At 39.8% G+C, this 23,687-nt stretch overlaps 1 protein-coding gene, 1 non-coding gene and 1 pseudogene across 2 annotated transcripts in view; all 3 read right to left on the reverse strand.

The window, feature by feature from the left end:
* The window catches only part of LOC132535619 (zinc finger protein 345-like), a 145,440-nt pseudogene extending 141,858 nt beyond the window's left edge, over window positions 1-3,582 (reverse strand).
* The window catches only part of LOC107523312 (zinc finger protein 14-like), a 517,712-nt gene that overhangs the window by 398,903 nt on the left and 95,122 nt on the right, over window positions 1-23,687 (reverse strand). The gene's annotated exons all lie outside the window — the stretch shown is intronic.
* On the reverse strand, window positions 21,732-21,893 carry LOC132535678 (U1 spliceosomal RNA). The gene has a single exon (XR_009547393.1). It is a non-coding gene; the product is annotated as a U1 spliceosomal RNA (small nuclear RNA).

Consider the following 23,687-nt stretch of genomic DNA (forward strand, 5'->3'; position numbering starts at 1 on the left):
GAAGTAATAAAGTCTAACTGTTATTCAAGAAAATGCTGCTGAAACAAGAAAAGCTTTATAAAGGCTTTCTTAGTTGGAGAAATGTTAAACAAAACTCATAATACATAAAAAATAAAAATGATATTCAACCAAAGGTTATATAGACAATAATTGTAAGGAATATATACATCCCTATATTCACAGCTCCAGCATTAAAAGAAGAAATTATATAACTTAAGTCCACACTGACAGATGACTGGATAAAGAATTTATAGAACATATACTCAATAGACTACTACACTTTTAATAGAAATTATTATTTTGTATCCTTTTGGACAAAATATAAAGGATATAAGATAATTACGTTTGGTGAAGTAAGGCAGTGAAGGGCAACTATCCGTTAGTTTCATTCATATGTGTATATGTAGAACTGAAATACATGCACTTGAAAATAAAACATTTAACACATCTCTAAGATTTCTGGAGGAATATAGTGGTTATTATTGATGGGATGGGGGCACAGAACTTTGGTAGTTGGAGGAACTACACAGAATCATATTATCTTGTAATCACTATTAAATCAATAATTTAAAATTAAGAAGTTAAATAAAAATATGTATTAGATGAATTAGAATACTATATATTTACATGGAAATTGTGTGCAATACTTTTATAAATAACATACTCACATGCATACAGTTCTCTTATTATCATTTAAAATGATCATTTTTCTCTCTAGCACATTTTTATCTCTACTAATTTTTGCATGAGATTAACTTTGGGGCTCAGACAAAAATTCATTAAATCATGGGCCCCTATGAATATACCCAAGATAGACTTTCTAGCTTTCACCAAAATAAATACCCCAAATTTCATCTGCTCTATTCTTACCTATAAGCAATAAAGAATAGGTAAGCTTCCAATCGAAGGAATTGGATATGGAACTCTGGTGTTGTGAATTGTGTGGAATTATACTCTACTTATCCTATGGTCATGTTAATCATTATTAAACCAATAAAAATGTATAAAACTATGAATTATATTTCTCCTATTTTGTGCAACTTTTCTTTTACTTCTGGGAGCTTTTTGCTAATTTTTCTAATGAATATTGTTTTGCTTAGGTTTTATGTGTTCCTCTTTTGTATTATTTGTGTTTGAGTGAGATAGATATTGAGGCACAAGCTATTGGAGGAATGACCTAATAACGGGGTAAAGGAGAAATAGTTTCCCCAGTGGAGTATTGACTTCACTATTGTGACAGCATAGGTTTTCTCCCTGGCAGTATAAAGAACCATCAGGCTAATTGCATGGATGATAGGAAAGTACAGTGTATCTCTATTTCTTCACATTCTATCTTCCCCAAATCATACAAAAACTGTAAGAATAAAAGCATACCTCAGTGGTTTCCTATATGTAAGAGAACTTTAATTCATCCTTTGGCTATATTTTCTTTCTTGTGTCTACCTCATTGTGTTTTCTTTCTTTCTTTCTTTTTTTTTTTTTTTGCATGTCCACTTTTCTGTTCTGAATTTATGTGGTGCCTGTAATTGAATTTTAAATCTAGACCATCAGCCATGAAAGTATTCTAAGCATTGATTATGTTATGTTTTACCTGCAGGTTCTGAATTTAATAAATGCATATAGGAAATGGTAAGAGGTAAGGATAAGCCTCTGTTGAGGCCTGGCTTACGATAGAGTGGTTTTAAACTCACAGTGAAACCTGAGATCCTGGGGTCTAGAGTCAGTACCCAGCACCAATATGAGCCAGAAATAAGCAGAGGTGGGCCATTTTCCTTCTCTCATTAAAATAAATTCTAAAATAATCTTTTAAATTACTGTAGAAGGGCATTAGATAATAGAGCACTTCAATACTAGGAGAATATCAATGGAAAGAAAACATTTGAGACAGTTTAAAATTTTTCTGAAATTTGTATGATTGATAAATGAATCAGAGGGGATACAACTAAAAAGAAAGATATAAATGATGCCACAAAAATAAAAAAGGCACATGACAGGTGGAAGAATGAACACGTACATGCTGACACACTGGATACTAAATGAAATGATCTCAGCTCCATCATGAAGAAATGGAGAGCATCATATTTAAAGACTTTTAACCTGAAAGAGTTATAAAAAGCGATCAGCAATAAAAAAAATAGCAGGCCAGAGGTAAAACAATAAATAAGTAAATAAATATAAAACCAATGTTTCAAGTATTCAAAATCATGAAGAAAAAGTCATTTTTATCAGAGTACTGATAATCTGTTTTATGATACTACTGGGGTGTAAACTTAAGGTATACAAACCTTGTCAAGGATTTAATAATTTGCCTATTATGCTATCTCCCTAAACCCTAAAGAGACATTTAAAAATAATTTATGAGAGGAAGCATAGTCATAGAATAGTATCATTTGGACAAATGCCCCACCACATGTCGACAATAATAAAACAATAAGGGCAAAAAAAGGGGATAAATATGTTTTTAAAAGTGGGGCTACAAATAAATAGCAGTGTACATAAACACCATTCCCACCACCAAAAGAAGAACAAAGGAACCCTATAGCAAGCAGAAGGACAGAAATAACTAAAGTTAGGGCAGAAATAAATAACATTGAAAATTAAAAAATACAAAATGCCAATGAAAGTAAATGTTGGTTCTTTGAAAGACTGAACAAAATCAACAAACCTTTAGCCAGACTCACAAAACAAAAAAGGGAGAAGTCCCAAATAGATCAGATCTTAAATGAAAGAGGAGATATCACAACAGACACCAGAGAAATTCAACATATCATGCGAGGCTTCTATGAACAACTATATGCCACCAAGATAGAGAACCTGGAAGAAATGGACAATTTACTAGATACCTACCAACTTCCAAAATTAAGTAAAGAGGAACTAGATAACATGAACAGGCCCAACACAGGTAATGAAATTGAAACAGTTATCAAAAAACCTTCCCCAAAATAAAAGTCCTAGACCAGAAGGTTTTACAAATGAATTGTACAAAACCTTCAAAGAAGAACTAATACCTCGACTTTTAAAAGGTTTCCAGAAGATTGAAGACACCGGAATACTCCTTTCCAGATTCTATGAAGCCAACATCACTTTGATACCAAAAGCAGACAGGGACACAACCAAAAAAGAAAACTACAGACCAATATCTGTGATGAACATAGATGTGAAAATATTGAATAAAATTCTAGCCAACTGGATACAGCAATATATTCATGACCAAGTCGGGTTTATCCCAGGCATGCAATGTTGGTTTAATATATGTAAATAATCAATTAATGTGATCCACCACATCAATAAAAGCAAGACCAAAAACCACATGGTCGCATCCATAGATACAGAGAAAGCCTTTGCGAAAATACAACATCCCCTTATGATCAAAACACTGTAAAAATAGGCATAGATGGAAAATTCCTCTAGATAATGGAGTCTATATTTAGCAACCTACAGCCAACATTATACATAACACCTACAGCCAACATCATACATCACACCTACAGCCAACATCTTACTCAACATCATCATAGTGAAAACCTGGAAGCATTTCCCCTCAGATCCGGTACTAGAAAGGGATGTGCCCACTATCACCATGACTATTCAACATAGTGTTGGAAGTTCCTTCCATAGCAATCAGCCAGGAGCAAGGAATTCAAGGGATACAGATTGGAAACTATCAGATACTTAGAAGAAAATATTGGCAGAACTCTTTTCCACATAAATTTCAAAGACATCTTCAATGAAAAGAATCCAATTACAAAGAAGACTAAGGCAAGTGTAAACCTGTGGGACTACATCAAATCAAAAAGCTTCTTCACAGCAAAAGAAACCACTACCCAAACCAAGAAACCCCTCACAGAATGGGAGATCTTTATATGCCATACAACAGACAAGAGGTTAATAACCAACATATATAAAGAGCTTGCCAAACTCAACAACAAGACAATAAATAACCCCATCCAAAAATGGGGGGAGGACATGGACAGAATGTTCACCACAGAAGAGATCCAAAAGGCAGAGAAACACATGAAAAAATGCTCCAAGTCTCTGATTGTCAGAGAAATGCAAATAAAGACAACGGTGAGATACCACTTCACTCCTGTGAGAATGTCATACATCAGAAAAAATAACAGCAGCAAATGCTGGATAGGGTGTGGGGTCAAAGGAACCCTCCTACACTGCTGGTGAGAATGTCAATTGGTCCAACCTCTGTGGAGAACAGTCTGGAAAACTCTCAGAAGGCTAGAAATGGACCTACCCTATGATCCTGCAATTCCTCTCCTGGAGATATATCCTAAGGAACCCAACATATCCATCCAAAAAGATCTGTGTACACATATGTTCTTGGCAGCACAATTTGTAATAGCCAAAACCTGGAAGCAACCCAGATGTCCAACAACAGATGAGTGGCTGAGCAAGTTGTGATATATATACACAATGGAATACTGCTCAGCTATAAAAAATGGTGACTTTACCGTTTTCAGCCAATCTTGGATGGACCTTGAAAAATTCATGTTAAGTGAAATAAGTCAGAAACAGAAGGATGAACCAGAAAAGACCTAGAATTGCCAAAACAATCTTGAGAAAAAAGAACAGAACCGGAGGCATCACACTTCCAGATCTCAAACTATATTATAGGGCCATTGTCATCAAAACTGCTTGGTACTGGAACATGAACAGACACACTGACCAGTGGAATAGAATTGAGAGCCCAGAAATTAGGCCCCACACGTATGGACATCTAATCTTTGACAAAGGGGCCCAGACTATTACATGGGGAAAGCAGAGTCTCTTCAACAAATGGTGTTGGAAACAATGGGTTGAAACATGCAGAAGAATGAAGCTGAATCACTGTATTTCACCAAATACAAAAGTAAATTCCAAGTGGATCAAGGACTTGGATGTTAGACCAGAAACTATCAGATACTTAGAGGAAAATATTGGAAGAACTTTTTTCTGCATAAATTTTAAAGACATTTTCAATGAAACGAATCCAATTACAAGGAAGACTAAGGCAAGTATAAACCTATGGGACTACATCAAATTAAAAAGCTTCTTCACAGCAAAGAAACCACTACCCAAATCAAGAGAACCCTCACAGAATGGGAGAAGATCTTTACATGCCATACATCAGATAAGAGTTTAATAACCAACATATATAAAGAGCTTACCAGACTCAACAACAAGACAACAAATAACCCCATCCAAAAATGGGGGGAGGACTTGGACAGAATATTCACCACAGAAGAGATCCAAAAGGCCGAGAAACACATGAAAAAATGCTCCAAGTCTCTGATTGTCAGAGAAATGCAAATCAAGACAACAATGAGATATCACTTCACTCCTGTGAGAATGTCACACATCAGAAAAGGTAACAGCAGCAAATGCTGGAGAGGATGTGGGGTCAAAGGAACCCTCCTGCACTGCTGGTGGGAATGTCAATTGGTCCAACCTCTGTGGAGAACAGTCTGGAGAACTCTCAGAAGGCTAGAAATGGACCTACCCTATGACCCTGCAATTCCCCTCCTGGGGATATATCCTAAGGAACCCAACACATCCATCCAAAAAGATTTGTGTACACATATGTTCTTGGCAGCACAATTTGTAATAGCCAAAACCTGGAAGCAACCCAGGTGTCCAACAACAGATGAGTGGCTGAGCAAGTTGTGGTATATATACACAATGGAATACTACTCAGCTGTAAAAAATGGTGACTTCACAGTTTTCAGCCGATCTTGGATGGACCTTGAAAAAATCATGTTGAGTGAAATAAGTCAGAAACAGAAGGATGAATATGGGATGATCTCACTCTCAGGCCAAAGTTGAAAAACAAGATTAGAAAAGAAAACACAAGTCGAACCAGAAATGGAATTGGAGTATTACACCAAAGTAAAAGACTCTGGGGTGGGTGGGTGGGTGGGGAGAATACAGGTCCATGAAAAATGATGAATGAAATAGTGGGGGTTGTGTTGCTAAATGGGAATCTGGGGAATGTTATGCATGTAAAAAAAAAAAGAAGTAGAAACGCAAAGCAGAAATTGACTGAGTTTGGAGTATGGCACCAAAGTAAGAAAGCAGAAGTATACTAGAGTTTGCAGTGAGTACCTCCCTAATACTTCCTCTCCAGTTTTCCAAGCTTTGGGTCCATGATTGCTCAACAATTTGTTTGGCTTTGTATGTTAACTCTCTTTTCAGTCACCAGGTTCCAGGTGTCATCAGGATGCCGGCCAGACTTCCCTGGATTGAAGACACCACCAATGTGTCCTGGAGCTCAGCTTCCCCATCGACCCATCCTACTAGGGGAAGAGAGAGGCAGACTGGGAGTATGGACCGACCAGTCAACGCCCATGTTCAGCGAGGAAGCAATTACAGAAGCCAGACCTTCTACCTTCTGCAACCCTCAATGACCCTGGGTCCATGCTCCCAGAGGGATAGAGAATGGGAAAGCTATCGGGGGAGGGGGTGGGATATGGAGATTGGGCGGTGGGAATTGTGTGGAGTTGTACCCCTCCTACCCTATGGTTTTGTTAATTAATCCTTTCTTAAATAAAAAAAAAATTAAAAAAAAAAAAAAGAAACAGAAGGATGAATATGGGATGATCTCATTCTCAGGCAGAAGTTAAAAACAAGATTAGAAAAGAAAACAGAAGTAGAACCTGAAATGGAATTGGCTTATCGCACCAAAGTAAAAGACTCTGGGGTGGGTGGGTGGGGAGAATACAGGTCCAGGAAGGATTCAGAGAACCTGGTGGGGGTTGTATTGTTAAATGGGAAACTGGGGAATGTTATACATGTACAAGCTATTGTACTTACTGTTGAATGTAAAACATTAATTCCCCAATTAAAAAAAAAGTGAAAAAAAATAGAAGGCTAGAAATGGACCTACCGTATGATTCTGCAATTCCTCTCCTGAGGATATATCCTAAGGAACCCAACTCTCCCATCCAAAAAGATCAAGGTATTCATGTTCTTGGCAGCACAATTTGTAATAGCCAAAACTTGGAAGCAACCCAGGTGTCCCACAACAGATGAGTGGCTGAGCAAGCTGTGGTATATATACACAATGGAATACTGCTCAGCTGTAAAAAATGGTGACTTCACCGTTTTCAGCCGATCTTGGATGGACCTTGAAAAATTCATGTTAAGTGAACTAAGTCAGAAACAGAAGGATGAATATGGGATGATCTCACTCTCAGGCCAAAGTTGAAAAACAAGATCAGAGGGGGTCGGGCGGTGGCGCAGTGGGTTAAGCGCAGGTGGCGCAAAGCGCAGAGACCGGCATAAGGATCCCGGTTCGAGCCCCCAGCTCCCCACCTGCAGGGGAGTCGCTTCACAGGCGGTGAAGCAGGTCTGCAGGTGTCTATCTTTCTCTCCCCTTCTCTGTCTTCCCCTCCTCTCTCCATTTCTCTCTGTCCTATCCAACAACAAATTGCGTCAACAAGGGCAATAATAATAACCACAACGAAGCTACAACAAGGGCAACAAAAGGGGGAAAAAAATGGCCTCCAGGAGCGGTGGATTCATGGTGCAGGCACCGAGCCCAGCAATAACCCTGGAGGAGGAAAAAAAAAAAAAGAAAAACAAGATCAGAAAAGAAAACACACATAGAACCTGAAATGGAATTGGCATATCGAACCAAAGTAAAAGACTCTGGGGTGGGTAGGTGGGGAGAATACAGGTCCAAGAAGGATGACAGAGGACCTAGTGGGGGTTGTATTGTATATGGGAAACTAGGGAATGTTATGCATGTACAAACTGTTGTACTTACTGTTGAATGTAAAACATTAATTCCCCAATAAAATAAAAATCAGAGTTAAAAAAAAAAGGGAAAAAATAAATAAAGTTAAAAAAAAACCACTAAGCAGAACCTGGACTGGAGTTGGTGTAGTACACCAAAGTAAAAGGGTGATGGGGGGGGGGGTACAGGTCCTAGAACAGGATGACAGAGGACCTAGTGGGGGTTGTATTATTATGTGGAAAACTGAGAAACGTTTGTATACAAACTATTGTATTTACTATCAAATGTAAAACATTAGTCCCCCAATAAAGGAAAATATATTTTTTTTAAAAAGGCTCTGGGTTGCGTGGGTGGGGAGAATACAGGTCTAAGAAGGGTGACAGAGGACCTAGTGGGGGTTGTATTGTTATATGGAAAACTTGGAATGTTATGCATGTACAAACTATTGTATTTACCGTCGAATGTAAAACATTAATTTCCTAATAAAGAAATTTAAAGAAAGAAAGAAGGAAAAACCTAAGGAATCCAGCAAGAAGCTTTTGGAAATCATCAGCCAACAGTCAAACATCAGTGTCATTCCTCTATGCAAACACTAAGATAGAAGAAGTTGAAATCCAGAAATCTATTCCTTTTACTATAGCAACAAAAACTATAAAATATCAAGGAGTAAACCTAACCAAAGAAGTAAAAGACTTGTATACTGAAAATTACAAGTCACTACTCAAGGAAATTGAAAAAGAAACAAAGAAGTGGAAAGATACTCCATCTTTGTGGGTTGGAAGAATTAATATCATCAAAATGAATATACTACCAAGAGCCATATACAAATTTAATGCTATCCCCATCAAGATTCCCACCACATTTTTTAGGAGAATAGAACAAATGCTACAAATGTTTATCTGGAACCAGAAAAGACCTAGAATTTCCAAAAGAAATCTTGAGAAGAAAGAACAAAACTGGAGGCATCACACTGCCAGCTCTCAAATTGTATTATAGAGCCAACGTCAACAAAATTGCTTGGTACTGGAACATGAATAGACACACTGACCAGTGGAATAGAACTGAGAGATCTGAAGTAAGCTGCCACACCTATGGACATCTAATCTTTTACACAGATTCCCAGACTATTAAGTGGGGAAAGCAGAGTCTCTTCAACAAATGGTGTTGGAATAAATGGTTTGAAACATGTAGAAGAATGAAACTGAACCACTGTATTTCACTAAACAAAAAAGTAAATTCTAAGTGGATCAAGGACTTTTATGTTAGACTAGAAACTATCAAACACTTAGAAGAAAATATTAGCAGAACTCTTTTCCGCATAGATTTTAAAGAGATCTTCAATGAATTTTATCCAATTACAAAGAAGACTAAGGCAAGCATAAACATATGGGACTACATTAAATTAAAAAGCTTCTGCATAGCAAAAGAAACCACTACCCAAACCAAGAAACCCCTCACAGAATGGGAGATCTTTATATGCCATACATCAGACAAGAGTTTAATAACCAACATATATAAAGAGCTTGCCAAACTCAACAACAAGACAACAAATAACCCCATCCAAAAATGGGGAGACGACATGGACAGAATATTCACCACAGAAGAGATCCAAAAGGCAGAGAAACACATGAAAAAGTGCTCCAATTCTTTGATTGTCAGAAAAATGCAAATAAAGACAACAATGAGATACCACTTCTCTCCTGTGAGAATGTAACATCAGAAAAGGTAACAGTAGCCTCCTGTACTGCTGGTGGGAATGTCAATTGGTCCAACCTCTGGAGAACTGTCTGGAGAACTCTCAGAAGGCTAGAAATGGACCTACCCTATGATCCTGCAATTCCTCTCCTGAGGATATATCCTAAGGAACCCAACACACCCATCCAAAAAGATCAAGGTATTCATGTTCTTAGCAGCACAATTTGTAATAGCCAAAACCTGGATGCAACCCAGGTGTTCAACAACAGATGAGTGGCTGAGCAAGCTGTGATATATATACACAATGGAATACTGCTCAGCTATAAAAAATGGTGACTTTACCGTTTTCAGCCAATCTTGGATGGACCTTGAAAAATTCATGTTAAGTGAAATAAGTTAGAAACAGAAGGATGAAAATGGGATGATGTCACTCTCAGACAGAAGTTGAAAAACAAGATCAGAAGAGAAAACACAAGCATAACCTGAACTGGAATTAGCGTATTGCACCAAAGTAAAAGATTCTGGAGTTTGGGGGGGGGGGCGGCGGGAGAACAGAGGTTCAAAAAGGATGACAGAGGACCTAGTGGGGGCTGTATTGTTATATGGAAAACTGGGAAATGTTATGTGTTGGTATGCATGAGACCCCTTCTGTTTCATTTGGTTTAAATCCCCCCTGCTTAACACTATTCTATTTATATAACCGCTGTTAACAAGCACCTCCCTCCAGGGCATTGGTTCAATCCCCACTGTTTCATGATATGTTTTTGCTCCACCCCCCCTCCTTGTCACACCCTGATCCCCTCTTTGTCACACTCTGATTTTCACCAGTCACTTTTCTCTCCACCCTCTCTATGTCACGCCCTGTTTCCACCCTACTTGGCAAGTATATATAAAGACAGCATTGTGAGTTTTAGAGTACTGTACCTTGAGTTTAGCTTAGCTCGTCTTAGATTGTGCTGCGTCCTGCATGAATAAAGAGATACTGCGTACAGCTCAACTATGAGTCCCTGGTCGTCTGTTACCTGCCCGTGAAGCCAGCCCGGCGAAAACAACATAACCTGTCGAAAACAACCTAACCCGTCAAAAACGACAGTTATGCATGTACAAACTATTGTATTTACTGTCGAATGTAAAACATTAATTCCCCAATAAATTTTTTAAAAAGAAAGTATATGTTCCAGATTAATGGAAGAGTAATATTTCCTCTAAGTGACAACATTTGTATGCATTTATTAATCTACTCAAAATATATAATACTACATAAACAGTGACAATAATGATATTTTTCACTTTCATTATCCAAATCTGTGAATTACCAGCAAACCAATAAACTGGCATGTTTTACTTTATATAAAAGAGATTATATTGGGGATCTGGGCTGTGGCGCAGTGGGTTAAGTGCATGCACATGGCACAAAGTGCACGGACCTGAATAAGGATCCTGGTTGGAGCCCCCAGTTCCCCACCTGCATGGGGGGGTCGCTTCATAGGCAGTGAAGCAGGTCTGTAGGTGTCTTTCTCTCTCCATCTTCCCCTCCTCTATTTCTCTCTGTCCTATTCAACAACAATGACAGCAATAACAATAACAACAACAATGATGATAACAAGGGCAACAAAAGGCAGAAAATAAAATAGATTATATTGGGGCTGGGTGGTGGCGCACCTAGTAACATGAAATTTCAGTTTTGAGTCCCTGGTTCCTACTTGCAGGGGGGAATCCTTGTGAGTAGTGAAGTATGGGGTTAATTGTGAAAACATGGTAAAAGCGTAGGGGAACTCCCATCATAAAGATGGAGGTCTGAAAAGATACCCCACCTGTCAGTCTTTTCCTTTCAGGGGTCAAGCATGGAGGGAAAAGCTTTCCTATCTCAGTTTCCCCTTGTCAGTCTCCCAAGTATCGTAATAACCTATACCCCTAACACTTAACTCATTTCCTTGTTATAAACCAAATGGTTTGCCTGCTTAAAGCTCACTATAGTTCACCTGCTTTTGATCACACATACTCCATTCTGCCTTGACTAAAAGGCTCTTCTTTCTATTTCCTTAACCCCCTCTTCCACTTGGGTCTAACTCCTCTATCTTATCTCTCTGCCTTCAAGGCTCTTTTCTGTCTGCTTATCTCTTGCCACTAATCACTCTGGAACTCCCCTTTACCATTATCAATTCTTTTCATTCCTTAGAACTTTTGCCATGAAAGCTCTGAGCTTCAAAACCCACCACTATTGCCTCATGTAAAAAATGTCTTTTGTTCCCTTCTGCTACTTAAATCCTGCCTTCTGTATAATAAAATATATCATTTGTGATTAAAATGGTCTCCTGGTCCTTTTTCTGTTGTTGGCCACTAGAGTTAAGATGAGAGGCCAGTAACAAGGCTTACTTCTGCTGAGAGGCCACCTACATGAATGCCAGCAGTAAAGCAGTGCTGCAAATGTCTCTCTATCTCTCTTCCTCTCTATTCTCCATCTTCCCTCTTGATTTCTGGCTGTCTCTATCTAGTAAATGAATAAAGGTAATAAAAACATGAAATATAATATATCTTGAGAAGAAAGACACATATAGAAGAAAACAACAAGGTGTTTTTTTTTGTTTTTTTTTTATTTTTTTTTATTTTTTTCAGGAAAGCCCAGAGACTTTGAGACTTGAAAAAAAAAAAAAAAGTAAAACATTGCCACCACTAGTAGCAGTAATTACTGTATGGCATCCCAGCTGCTAACATAACATTTGGGAAGTATGTCTGAAGTCATAAGACCTTTTATTACAGATAGGCACAACATAACTTAGTGTGGTCTTTCCTGGGAATTGAAATTCTTAGAGTGGAATTTCCACATGCTTGTTTTTTAAAGCATCACCACAGAAAAAGATCACATACCTCACCCCAGAGACGGTGATTCTGGGGTCACATAGTTTGAAGAAATAATTTGGGAATTCTGTTTCTCTTTTTTTTTTTTTTTTATTTTATTTTATTTTATTTTTTATTTTTTAATTTTTTTTTATTTAAGAAAGGATTAATTAACAAAACCATAGGGTAGGAGGGGTACAACTCCACACAATTCCCACCGCCCAATCTCCATATCCCACCCCCTCCCCCGATAGCTTTCCCATTCTCTATCCCTCTGGGAGCATGGACCCAGGGTCATTGAGGGTTGCAGAAGGTAGAAGGTCTGGCTTCTGTAATTGCTTCCTCGCTGAACATGGGCGTTGACTGGTCGGTCCATACTCCCAGTCTGCCTCTCTCTTTCCCTAGTAGGATGGGTCGATGGGGAAGCTGAGCTCCAGGACACATTGGTGGTGTCTTCAATCCAGGGAAGTCTGGCCGGCATCCTGATGGTACCTGGAACCTGGTGACTGAAAAGAGAGTTAACATACAAAGCCAAACAAATTGTTGAGCAATCATGGACCCAAAGCTTGGAAAAGTGGAGAGGAAGTATTAGGGAGGTACTCACTGCAAACTCTAGTGTACTTCTGCTTTCTTACTTTGGTGCCATATTCCAAACTCAGTCAATTTCTGCTTTGCGTTTCTACTTCTTTTTTTTTTTTTTTTTACATGCATAACATTCCCCAGATTCCCATTTAGCAATAAAACCCCCACTATTTCATTCATCATTTTTCATGGACCTGTATTCTCCCTACCCACCCACCCACCCCAGAGTCTTTTACTTTGGTGTAATACTCCAATTCCATTTCAGGTTCGACTTGTGTTTTCTTTTCTAATCTTGTTTTTCAACTTCGGCCTGAGAGTGAGATCATCCCATATTCATCCTTCTGTTTCTGACTTATTTCACTCAACATGATTTTTTCAAGGTCCATCCAAGATCGGCTGAAAACGGTGAAGTCACCATTTTTTACAGCTGAGTAGTATTCCATTGTGTATATATACCACAACTTGCTCTGAATGACTCTGAAAATGTCCAATAGTTCTAGGTTATCTATCTCTTCATTTAGCTCCCTTATGTCTTTACTGATTTTCTTCCTGGATGATCTGTCAAGTTGAGATAGTGGGGTATTGAAGTCCCCTACTATGATTGTGTTACTGTTAATATATTGCTGTAGCTCTTTCAGTAGAAGTTTGATGTATTTAGATGGCTTCTCATTGGGTGCATAGATATTAATAATTGTTAAGTCCTCTTGATTGACTGATCCTCTGAGCATTAAGTAGTGTCCATTCCTATCTTTTTTAATCTTATGTATTTTAAAGTCTATCATGTCAGATATGAGAATAGCTGTTTCTGCCCTTTTTTGTGGGCCATTGGCTTGAATGATAGTTTTCCATCCTTTCACTTTAAGTCTGTGTTTGTCTTGTTGCGTTAGGTGAGTTTCCTGTAGACAACATATTGTTGGGTTGTGTTTTCTGATCCATCTTCCTACTCTGTGTCTTTTAATAGGTGAATTCAGGCCATTGACATTTATTGATATCAAAGATTGAAGATATTTTAACGCCATTCTTGTAGAGTTTTAGAGTGTTTTGATATATGTTCTATTTGTGGTGGTCTGGTTGTTTATAGGAAACCTTTCAGAACTTCTTTCAAGGCAGGCTTGGTGATGGTTGCTTCCTTCAACTGTTGCTTGTCTGAGAAGGTTTTGATGCTTCCATCTAGTCTGAATGACAATCTAGCAGGATATAGTATTCTTGGCTGAAAGCCTTTCTCATTTATTTATTTCCTTAGCTAATGTTTGGATGTTGAACTCGTTGTTTTGTGCTTCGCCCTCTGGAGGACTTTTAGCTGGACTCTTGTCCTGGTTCGAGTCTCCATTATTTTTTCTTGTTGTTTTAACCATTTTATATAAGTTAACAGTTTTTTCAATCCCTGAGTTGGAGTTCAGTGGTGTAAAAGCCTTTTTTTTTTCCCCCTGTAGGCTACGGTAGCCTGAGGGCTTTTAAACTATCAATAGGCTTCTTGGTTTAATCAATGACTCCTGACCAAGTGATAAAGCAGGGTGTGGCAGAGATAATCCAGTGGTTATGCAAAGAGACTTTCACAGCCCTTCAGCTATGCCACCGAGGTATAGGTCTTCTCCTGAGTTTCCCGGTTAGATCTCTGTGCCCTGGTGTCCCTCCCTGTTGCTGCTCCAGATTCTGAGGGTAGTAGCAATGGAGACTCAGAGTTGTACTTGGTGAGTCTCTGGGGAGTCCTTTCCTCCCTTCAGCTGTCCCCTTGTTGGTGGAGCAGACTGGAGGTGGTGTCTCCACTGACAAACTGTCGAACTGTTAGCAGTCACTTAATCTCTCCTTAGGCCCCTCTCTCCTCTCTGTCACCAGCCACGCGTGTTTGTACTCACGGGTGATTTACTGGGTTCCCGTGGTGGTCATTCTAGTCCTGTCCTGCTTCGGTCCGGGTGTTCTCCTTTGGTATTCCTAGTTGATCCGGGAGAGGAGAGGAGAGGAGAGAAAGCGATCTGCTGCTCGTAGCTCCGCCTCCGACAGCAAATATTTTTATTACACTTGCATTCTAGGCTCTATTCATAGAGCTAGTGAGATGGGGCTGGTACTGGGGAGAATCTGGGTTTAAATCCAGGAAAAACATTTTATTTGTGCTTATGTTCTCTTAATGAGTAGATGTTTTTTTCTTGCAAATCCTTGGCAATGGTTACTGCATAATTAGCAAGACTATATATGTGAGAGCCACTGTCACTCCATATTGTCTAAGGCAGCCAAGAAAAACCTCATAATCCAACAGCAGCAGTGCAGCTGCACTTTACCCTTGAAACACTAGTCTCAACGTTTCTACCTATCAGCAGTAGTTCTGAAAATGGAGGTCATGATAGCCCTGAAATCCAAAATTTGCAGAACTGACAAAAACTGCCAGGGACTGTGGTCAAATTCCCTGACAAACAGGTCTGAACTTTAAGTAACTGACCAACCCCCCCACTCCCGCCTTCCTAATGTGTATAAAAAGAACCTGTTTGCATTATTTTAGGGCTCCCATGCCACTGTTGGGAAGTGCATGTAGCCCAGGCTTAAGCTTGTTTCAATAAAGGCTCTTTGTTTCTTACATCATCCCAGTCTCTTGGTGCTTCGCTAACCTAACATGTAAAGAATAGTTTTTTAACTGTCATATAAAAATCCAGATATCTAGGGCTAAATTGACAGACATTATGTATCATTATTTAAAGTTTTAATTTAATAAGATAGGATATAACTGAAAAAAATGCAGACTTAGAAAATGCTTGTCATGCATATAACAAGCATGTTGGTTAACGAGTTGAAGATATATTGGATACAGTCAGCAAATAAAATATAATTAATAGATGATATAATATAAATATAATATTGAAAAAATCAGTAAAACCAACTCACTAGACAAATAAGCAGATGTGAACAAAAACATTCAGATTAAAAACATCAAATACAAATAAATAAAAATGAATTTCCTCAAGGTTGCTGATAATCAAAAGAAAACAGTTTTTATTATGAAGAGAATGTTTCTCACGATAGTCAAAATGAAAACAGTAGCAAAGTACACATCATCAGGATTTTGGGCCTATGGTCTCTTCTATACAAATATGACTTATTATTCTTACTTACTATTACTAAATTAAATATTCAAACACTACATTATTATTAAAATTAAGCAATCTTTTGATTTAAAAAAATGCTTAGGAAGTCATGGCAAAATATAATCTTAAGTTTTTCAAGGCAGCACAAACTGCATAAAATCCATGGAAAAAACCCATCTGTATTTAAAGAATTTATGGATATGGCACAACAAATCCTTAAAAAAATACAAAACCTGGTGATTTTCAGTATTTTAAACAGGTATTACGGGGCCAGGCGGTGGCACACCCAAATAAGCACACACAATAAAGTGTGCAAGGATCCGGGTTCAAGCCCCTGGTCCCCACCTGCAAGGGTAAAAGCTTCACAAGTGGTGAACCAGGTCTGCAGGTGTCTCTCTGTCTCTATCTCTATCTCCTCTTTCCCTCTCAATCTGTCTCGGTCTCTATCCAATAATAAATAAATAAAAATTGGAAAAACAAGTATTAATAATCTAACACTTCATAGTATCTTGAATAAAATTGCTAGGAAACAGCATCCTATGAATCTTTCCTGAACCAAAATGTTACATTTTATATTATCATTTATGGTAAAAAATGAGTGGCTGGGAGTGATTACATGATATTGAAATTGGCCTAATCTTATTTCCTAATTTCTAAGAAGAAATCAGACAATAAACTTTTTACCTGAAGGAGAGAAAAATCCTCCTTTTAGAACTAATGATTCACACTTAAATAAAACACTAGTGTTCATATCATTCATATCATTCACCATTAAAGTGAGGTCCTTTGAAGAAGAAAGTCAATCAAAGAGGAGATTTTTTTTTTTTCTTCTCTGAAGCTTCTTTGTAAAACTTAGGGCTCCCCTTCTTCATCTTAAGAGCATCACTGGGAGTCAGGCAGTGGTGCAGCGGGTTAAGCGCACGTGGTGCAAAGTGCAAGGACCGGCATAAGGATCCCGGTTCCAGCTCCCGGCTCCCCACCTGCAGGGGAGTTGCTTCACAGGTGGTGAAGCAGGTCTGCAGGTGTCTATCTTTCTCTCCCACTCTCTGTCTTCCCCTCCTCTCTCCATTTCTCTCTGTCCTATCCAACAACGACATAAATAACCACAACAATGTTAAACAACAAGGGCAACAAAAGGGAAAATAAATAAATAAGTAAATATTTTTTTAAAAAGAGCATCGCTATAGGTTTATGTTAAAATCTACACCACCAGAGTTTTAGTACATTAGCATTATTTAAGGTCAAACAAATCCATTCACATTTTTGGTCATAAATTATTAGTGTTTGGCCAGACATACTTTAGTCAAAACAGAAATAAATGACAAAGATCTCTTTTGCTACAGCTTGGATAGAACTTGGAAGAGTCATTAAGTGAGATAAGCCAAATGATGGTGAAATACCAGATGACCACACTCATTGGTAGGACTTAAGACCAAAAGAAAAGGAAAATACAGACTGTAATTTAGACTGTGAGACCTTTTGTAGCAGATTCAAGAACATGACTAGCCAGTGTTTCCTTTTTCATAAATAAAAATAAAAGAGGGGGTTGGGTGGTAGCACAGCAGGGTAAGCACAAGGACCAGCATAAAGATCCCGGTTCGAGTCCCGGCTCCCCACCTGTGAGGGGTTCACTTCACAAGTGGTGAAGCTGGTCTTCAGGTGTCTATCTTTCTCTCCCTTTCTCTGTCTTTCCTCCTCTCTCCATTTCTCTCTGTCCTATTCAACAATGACAAAATCAGTAATAATGACCACAACAACAATAAAAAAGCAAGGGCAACAAAAGGGAAAAAATAGCCTCCAGGAGCAGTGGATTCATGATGCAGGCACCAAACCCCAGCAATAGTCCTGGAGAAAAGAGAGAGAGAGATAGAGAAAAGAAAAACATAATGAAAGTTCACACTCAGGAAAGAGTTCTGAATAGGAATCAAATCCTACATGGTGTAAAGCACGAGAATTTGGCATAAGGATCCTGGTCTGATCCCGTTTCCCACCTGTGGGGGGGGTCACTTCACAGGTGGTGAAGCAGGTCTTCAGGTGTCTGTCTTTCTCTCCCCCTCTCTGTCTTCCCCTTCTCTCTCCATTTATCTCTGTCCTATCCAATGACAGCAATGACAACAACAAGGGCAACAAAAAAGGGGTAAAAAGAGGAATCCAATCCTCAGACTCCCCAAGGTAGGCTTTTAGAGTTAGAAAGACAATTTCCACTCAACACATGGAGACCCAGAAAGGAAATGTCCCTGTGACCTGGGAAGGGTTCACAAACCCTGGATCTGATGGAATCTGGATATGCAGCCTCCACAAGTGTGAGAAAGTCACAGATTCTCTGCTGCTACTTTTTTTGGGGGGAGGAAGGGGGCTGCAGCTGGGAAGGTAGAGCGCATCCTGGGTATCTGAGCCAGGGTGGTACCTGGTCTCTCACAGCCCTGTCTGTGGGGCATCCTTAGTGACAAGGTGGCTGCATTGTAAATTAGGCATGCACAGTCCTCCTCAGCATGGTGAGTGCCCTATGTTTTCTCAGTGTGAGCAGTATGTCATGTCAATAAAAGTGTGATTTCTAAAAAAAAAAAAAAAAAAAAAAAAAAGTGTGATTTCTGACTCATGGCTTAAGTGATGTACTGGGGTAATCAGATGGTAGCTAATATAAAGACAGTTACAGTATGATTGTCATAATGACAAGATGAGTTCCATCCACTTCTGAACCAGCAGAATACATGGGAACTTTTCCTGTCTTAGAACCCAGGCTTGGGTGAATCACACTGATTCCTAATGAAATCAAGCCTCCTCAGTGGAGTAGAGTATAAGCTCATGACTCCTCCACAGACAAAGGACTACGTGACTGTGCTGACCAAGCAGATCAGGGTGATGGCCCTTGTTCCTGTCCCTCCAGTGTAAGAAGGCCATTAAACCCACCCACTAAGCATCAACAGATTCTCAATAATAATAATTACTATAATTACTATATAATAAGCTCCACTCCCATTCTGTAAGTTCAGAGAGTGTCAGACAGACTGCAGAGGTGGCCCCACTGTCACCTTCCACCTGCATGCATCTCCCTATGAGCCCTCATTCAAGAGGGGCTTCCCTTTCCCCACCCTTGCTCCAGAACTTGACCTGTGACTCGTTCAGTAGAATGTCACTGACTCCATGGTGGAGCTGCAACCTGCAAGGACTGCCCCTGCTCTCACAGAATGTGGCTCAAGCCTCCCCGCCCCAGAAAGAATCAGGACTTCCCTCCCTCCCCAGAGGAAGACAAGCACAATTTCAGAGCGACTCTGGTTCCAACCCTGCTGACTGCCAGACCCATGGGTAAGACTGCTATGGACCCCCAGCCCTGGTCAAGCTCACACTGACCCTGGCCTCTAGGTGAGCCCAGGCTAGATCTGTGGAAGGGTCCCACCTCACAACCACCAGATAGCAGCCATTGTTCTACCCTTTAAATAATGGGGCTCATTTCCTGACACTACAAAGGACTGATATGCCCAGATGAGGTATGGAGAGCTAACGGATACTTGTTCAAAGTCAGAGAAGCACTTCGTGTCAGCCCATGACAGCACTGCTAATTGCTACATTTAACAAAGAACTTGATTCTTATACCCTACCACCTTTCAGGAACCAAGTTGCTGATGCTACTATGCTACCCTGACTTCCCTAGGCAGACAGCCTTACCAATATTTCGCATAGGCTCACCTCTCCAGAGTCCAACCCCACTAAGGAAAAACAAAAAAAAGGTTGGAAGTATGGATCAATCTGTCAACATTCATGTTCAGTGGAGAAGAAATACAACAGTCAGACCTTCTACCTTCTGCACCCCATAAATAAATTTAATCTATACTCCCAAAGGGATAAGTAGTAGAGAAGCTTTGAATGGAGGGGATGGGATATGAAACTCTGGTGGTGTGTATTATATGGAATTGTACCCATGTTATCTTTAAAAAAATACCAGATAGTTTGGTTACAGGGTATAGTGCCATACCACACCTACCATCAAAGTCCTGTGTACCCACTTCCCCAAAAATAACCACTACAGTTTTCACAGTCTTAGAAATAGTCTGTTTGCTTTCGTCTGTTTGTTACTTTTTGGTAAGACACTATATATATGTAAATATATGTCTATATTTACATCTATCTGTCTATCCCTGTGTGTAAAGCACACACCCATATATGTATATAGACATGCAGTGAAATATAAGCATATATATATATGGCATTATGCTGTGCTTATATATTTTTTATTATTAACACAATAAGTTAAATCACCATGAAAAATCACGTTATTTTTAGGAGGCTTAGGGACCCTTATTTTCCAAGGCTAACAGAATCTCACTCCCAGTTTCTGGGAGGTCTGCAGCTGTTCTCCCTTCCGGGTTTGCAGCACCAAGGCAAACACATCTTCATAAAGGACCAGGCAAATCCACCATGAGTGGAGTAGGAGTGGGCATGAAAGTAGGTGTATCTTCACACAGCCACAGAGGCAATCCCAGTCCATAGGTGGAGTGGGGATTTCAGAATGGCCCAGATCCAGCAGACTAGCCTCTTCCTCCCACCTGATTGATGGACAGCTTCTAGGGAAAACACTGACTCCAGGCTTTGAAGCCATTGAGGCCAAATGTCACCCATGACCACACAGGTGTATCCATGGGTTATTAAAACAGAGATCTATCCATGTTGGAAAGAGCCAGGTAAAACGGCCAGGCTCAACAAAAGGAGAGGTCTACAACTAAGCCCCAGAACTGTTTTTGTCGGTTGACTTCAACAGCACGTCTCTGGACCTTCAGGAATCCTAAATGTCTGCTTCCATCCCAGCCCAATTCCCTTCTTCCCTCCCCATCTTACTTTTCTATGGGATCCTGAAGTGTATGTGTGAGTGTGTGGGGGGTGTGGGTTGAGTTGGTGGGTGGACATGACATACCCCATTAGAGTACAAGACACAGGGTGCATATTTGTTAAATCACCACCAGAGGGGGCACACACTGGATTCTCAATTGCCTCCTACCCCAATCTTCATGAAGAGTGTCAAGGCGCCAGAAGACCTGGACTCCAGGTGCACCTCCTGAAGTTTGGCACCCAGGATCACTCAGCTCTGAGCTCACCCTTTACTAAGGATACTAAACAAGCCCAATTGCACCCTCCTATCTTCTTCCATTGCCCTCCTTCCCCCTTCCAACAACCTAAAAAGCCCCAGAAGCTCCTCTAATACCCTGCCAGCCTCTCCTGATTAATTCCAAAATATTTACAGATCTTGTTCAGAAAAACTCTTAGGTCTAGGATGCCATCTGATTTCTGATCCCACTGAGGAGAAAAACTCATGCATCAGATAATTTAATATAATGCATCAATTAATTGTAACCTTTTATTAACTTCGTGTTCTCCTTAGCTTATTCTTATCTTTATTCTTTCAATTTTATTAGATAAGACAGAGAAGTTAAGAGAAAAGGGGGAGATACAGAGAGAGAGAGGGAGGGAGGGAGACAGATACACACCTGCAGACCTACAGACCTGCTTCACTGAGTTTGAAATATCCCTCCTACAATTTGGGGAGAGGATACTTGAATCTGAATCTTTGCACATGGTAGCAAGATACACCTTTCAGTCCTTGCTTCCAAAGATTTTAACTGTCAACAGGTGATCAAGTTGGGCTGGATTGACTGAGCCTGTGGAAATATTTCTTGACAAATATATATATATATATATAATTTTAAATCTGGACTATGTCAATCAAACACAGAATTAATCTGGAAAATGTATATTTGAGGGGGGTAGCAGGTGGCTTACCTGATTAAGTGTACACACTGCACTCTCTCTCTCTTTTTTTTTATTCTGGGAGAGCACGAATGCAGTCCCCCACTACCAAAATTAAGCAGTCGAGTTTCCCACATTTGGGTAATAGCAGGGGTCAGCATATCTGGAATGCAATGGATAAGCCTCACCCTGGTAAAACCACCTTCATGATCATGTTAACTCCCCTGCCAGGTAAGTATCTCTAGTTCTTTGTTTTAGCAGACAAATACCTCTTCTATAGTGACTGAACAAATGTCTCCTATGTATTCAGGGGCTTCCCCTTACAAAAATACCCACAAATCTTCTATAGCTTAGACTGCTGACTGCAGGACCCCACTAAACACTCCACAGAGTATATGCTGACACCTCTCCACTGACCAACACTATGTCTGCACCCTGGTAAATTACCTAGAAGCCTCATTTCTTTCTTTTTTTTATATTTATTTTTATTTATTTATTCCCTTTTTTTGCCCTTGTTGTTTTATTGTTGTAGTTATTATTGTTGTCATTGTTATTGGATAAGACAGAGAGAAATGGAGAGGGGAGGGGGAAGACAGAGAGAGGGAGAGAAAGATAGACACCTGCAGACCTGTTTCACCGCTTGTGAAGCGACACCCCTGCAGGTGGGGAGCCAGGGCTTGAACCATAGAAGCCTCATTTCTACCTGGATCACCTTGAGTCACTTGAAACCATTATTGACAACAGCTGTGCTTCCCCAGCCCCACACTCTAAGGTCACAGGTTATGCCACTCATCCACCTCACCTTGGGGTGTTTCTCCAAAGCCTTGGCAACTGAATGATGTCAGTGTATGTCCATTGTGGTTTGTACCAGATTTATTACTTGGTTCTGCAGTTTTACCAGTGTTAGGGCCAGGTATTACTGATAGTTTGAATTTTCTAGCCCCATCATTTTGTTCAGTTAGGATATGACACATTTTGTTCAGTTAGGATAAAGGCACATTACTTCCTCTAGTGTTTTCCTTTCTCACTTGGAATTGTAATAATGCAAAGTGCACTGAAATTTTTCGTAGTATTGCAACCACCATTTATTAACACAGATGACATTATTTATAGGAAAAATGACTAAATATTCAGTAGGACACTGCTAGTGACTGAACATTTTCATATTTACAACTCATGTAACACAGTTGGATCCTCATTCCTGTGCTCACATTCAATCTGACATAAAGTGTCTACTGAAGTAGAGAAATAAAATCAGCTCCCACTGTCAGTCACTACCTTCTCTCTATTTCTTTTCTCTGTACAGAAGCTGGGAAAGTAGAAAGCATCCTAGGAAGCTGACCCAGGGTGGGACATGATCCCTGACAGTGCTGTCTGTTGGGTGTCCTTTGGGACAGGGTAGCTGCATTGCAAATGAGGCATGCACAGTCTTCTTCAGCATGGTGAGTGTCCTGTGATTTATCCTTGTGAGCAGGAAGTCATATGAATAAAAATGTGCTTTGTGACTTATGGCTTAAGTGATATACTGAGGTGCTCTGATTTAGCTAAGATGAGGTGATTATCAGTATGATGATCATGATGAAAAGATAAAATCCATCTACTTCTGAAACAACAGAGGTTATGAGGCTAACCTGTCCTTGGATCCAGGTCTGAGTGAATGACACTGATCCCAAAAAAGTCTAAGCCTCCTTTGTGGAGTAGAGTGTAAGCCCATGACTCCTCTACAAGCAGAGAACCCCATTACTGTGCTGACCAGGAAAATCAGGGTGATGTCCTTGGTGCTGCTCCTCCCGTGTCAGAAGGTCATCATATCCACCTTAGAAGCAGTCACAGATCCCCAGTAATAATAATGAGCATAATTACATTATGAGGGGACTGGGTGATGGTGCACCTGTTTCAGTACACATGTCACAATGCACAAGAACCAAGGTTTGAGCCCTTGTTCCCACCTCCAGGAGGAAAGTTTTGTAAGTGGTGAAGCAGTACTTCAGGTGTCTGTCTCTCTCCCTATCTCCCCTTCCCCTCTTGATTTC

The sequence above is a fragment of the Erinaceus europaeus genome, chromosome 23 (genome assembly GCF_950295315.1).
Source record: "Erinaceus europaeus chromosome 23, mEriEur2.1, whole genome shotgun sequence".
Taxonomy (NCBI): domain Eukaryota; kingdom Metazoa; phylum Chordata; class Mammalia; order Eulipotyphla; family Erinaceidae; genus Erinaceus; species Erinaceus europaeus.